This window comes from Cynara cardunculus (assembly GCF_001531365.2).
Source record: "Cynara cardunculus var. scolymus isolate 2C chromosome LG 3, CcrdV1, whole genome shotgun sequence".
Lineage (NCBI taxonomy): Eukaryota > Viridiplantae > Streptophyta > Magnoliopsida > Asterales > Asteraceae > Cynara > Cynara cardunculus.
The window spans coordinates 12,325,053-12,328,015 of record NC_037530.1 but is presented as its reverse complement, the minus strand read 5'-3'; the positions used below and the strand labels follow the sequence as shown (position 1 = coordinate 12,328,015).

The 2,963-nt window shown below is 37.6% G+C and overlaps 1 non-coding gene across 1 annotated transcript; it reads left to right on the top strand.

Moving 5' to 3' along the window:
• Window positions 1-1,328: 1,328 nt before the first annotated feature.
• LOC112510605 lies at window positions 1,329-1,435 on the top strand. The gene has a single exon (XR_003068983.1). It is a non-coding gene; the product is annotated as a small nucleolar RNA R71 (small nucleolar RNA).
• The last annotated feature ends 1,528 nt before the right edge of the window (window positions 1,436-2,963 follow it).

The following is a 2,963-nucleotide window of genomic DNA, read 5'->3' as shown; positions in this document are numbered from 1 at the left end:
GTGAAATTTCCCGGGTCTTTTAACTTGGGGGGAATTTTCCAAGTAAGAAGAGCACTACATTCTTTTGTCAAAGACACGGTCTCAAATTCACTTAGTCTTCTCTTTTTATTAAGGATGTCCTTAAAAAATTTAATATAGCTAGGCATTTTCTTGAGAGCTTCTACCAAAGGTATGTTAATGGGGAGTTGCTTAAAGATGTCCAAGAACTTCTTAAATTGCACATCCACATTTTTGGTTTTCATCTTACCTGGAAAAGGTAAATCTCTTAGATCTAAATTTGTTGGACCGGTCTTTTTCTGTTGGGGAATGGGCACTTTCTATCCACTGTGGGCAGTCTGAGCTAGAGACTGGGTAGTATTGGAATTGCGAAGAGCTACTGTTTCTTGGACATAAACTGGATTCTGTGTTACCTCAGCTAGAGAAAACAGAATCATAAATTTTGATTTGTTAAAAGAATGTGAATTATTTTCTTGACAGATCGATGCATTAGATGTTTCCTTTGTGTTATTAGATTCTCTCAAGTTTTCATCACACTTTAAAGTCACGGCCTTGACATGTTTCTTAGGTGTTTATGTGTCACTAGGCAAGGTTCCTTGAGGTCTACTCTTGAGATCAGCGGCAAATTGGCCGAGTTGGGTCTTAAAATTTCTCAAAGTGGCACTGGTTTGGTTTATAAAATCTTTAAGTAAAGATTCGAGTGAACCATTACTCTTCAATGAACTTTGTTGTCTAGGTCCAGGTGATTGTGAGGATTGCCCACTTTGGTACATGTGATGACCACCTTGATGGAATCCCGAGGAATTTAAAGGTTGATTTTAGGCTTGGGTTGCTTCGGGGGGTTGAAGTCCAAGATCTCCATCCCATGAGAAATTTCAGTGATTTCTCCAATTTGGATTGTATGTGGGAGAAAATGGGCTATTTCTAACATGACCTCCAACATAATTTACCGAAACGGGGTTTCTTGGGCAAAATTCATAAGAATGGCTCTTACCGCATAAAACACAACATTCGGTCATAGATGGATTAGACATTATGGATTGAACTTGATTTCCCCATTCAAGTTTAAATTGTTTTTAACCAAATTAGTTAAAGCTAAATTTGAGCATTTAAAAAAGAGATTGCATCAAGTTCATGAATGCCCGAGGAAGATTTAGTAACAACAGCATGAGGGTTAGACCATTCAGTATTATTATTAGAAATTCGTTCCAAGATGTCATATCCCTCGTTATAGGTTAGCTGTGAAAGCGCCACCAGCTGTAGTGTCAAGAATTATTTTAGCGGCACTAGAAAATCCACTATAAAATGTTTCCACTTGAATACAATGCGGGATTCCATGGTGAGGACATTTCCATAGAAGGTCTTTGAATCTCTCCCATGCGTCCAAAACCGGTTCATCTTCTTCTTGGCGAAACGTCATAATTTCATTTCTAATTTTTACATTCCTTGTCGGACGAAAGTATTTTTTTAGAAATTTTTCTGCCAAATCATTCCAAGTGAGGATCAAGTTTGGTGGTTGACAATTTAGCCATGCTCTAGTTCTATCCTTTAATGTGTAAAAGAAAAGTGCCAAGCATAAGGCTTCTTGTGTGACTCCGGGAATTTTAAAATGATCCGTCATTCCTATAAAAGATTTTAAATAAGAGTGTAGATCTTCCGACGATAATCCCCCAAACTGATCCATCGGGGAAATCATTTGAAACATTATCGGTTTTAGTTCAAAAGGTGTTTCTGTCATTTCGGGTCTACCTATTCCCGCGACGAATTGACCAAATACGGGAGTTGCGTAGTCCCGTATGCCTCTATTTTTGTCATTGGCAATTTTATCGTGGCTTCCCTAGGAGGTAGATTATCCCCCATGGTACGGTTTAAAGTGGGATTTCGCCGATTATTTCTACCTCTTTTACGTCTGCTAATGGTTCTTTCTAACTCAAGATCAAGAGTTAAAAGTTCACCTTGTTGTATCCGTGGTGTACAACACGGAAGATGCGATTGAAACAAATGACCAAGGCTCTAACGAAATTCAATATCTCAGGATAAAAATCGCACCAATCCCCGGCAGCGGTGCTAAAAACTTGATGGCTTGGAATCGTAAGTGTTCACACAGTGGGCACAAAGTCCCACAGTGGCAGTGCAAGTGCACGCCGACACTATAATCGCTTCAAGTAATAAAGTGGTATAGTACCAAGATCATTTCCACAGGGATTGGACTACTGAGAATCAGAGAGTTTCATGAACTTCTTGAGCATGTTTCGGTTTGTGAATAAAAGTTGAATTTTGTTGGTAAAAAGCTTAGAATATGAAATAAACCTTTTCAAATTAAGAGATGGGTATAAGTGTAAGTTTTCCTTAAGAAGATTGTAGGAACAGTATGGTCGGAAACTCATGGGACTTCTATAAATACTCCAATCTCTCGAAAGTGAATTTTCATATATTGTGCCCACGGAATGCCCACAAAGTGCACACTATTATCAATTTTAAGCTTGCTGAATTAGCTAACAGATAAAAAGATATCAAGTTCCACTAGCCTGAAGTTTTATACTCAAATCTCTTTGTAGTATAAATCTCGACAAATATTTGAACATTAGCTAAAAACATGCAAAATCCGTATCTCTACATGGTTATCAAAGACTCTCTCAAATCTTTGTGCATCACTTTAGCCGTATTTCGAATCCATCCATCTTAAGATCAAAAATAATATTAACATTTCAAATTGATCGGCTTATCCGCATTGACCTTAAGTCTCGACTTAAAGTTACCAAGCTTAAGAATTAATAACAATGGTAACACCCAAGTGTGGCTTCAAGTTCTTAAGTTTGACTCACACCCACATCCAAAAGGGTGATTAGCTCATAATAAATTTATAGAACATAGAAGAAGAAGAAGAAGAAGAAGAAGAAGAAGAAGAAGAAGAAGAAGAAGAAGAAGAAGAAGAAGAAGAAGAAGAAGAAGAAGAAGAAGAAGAA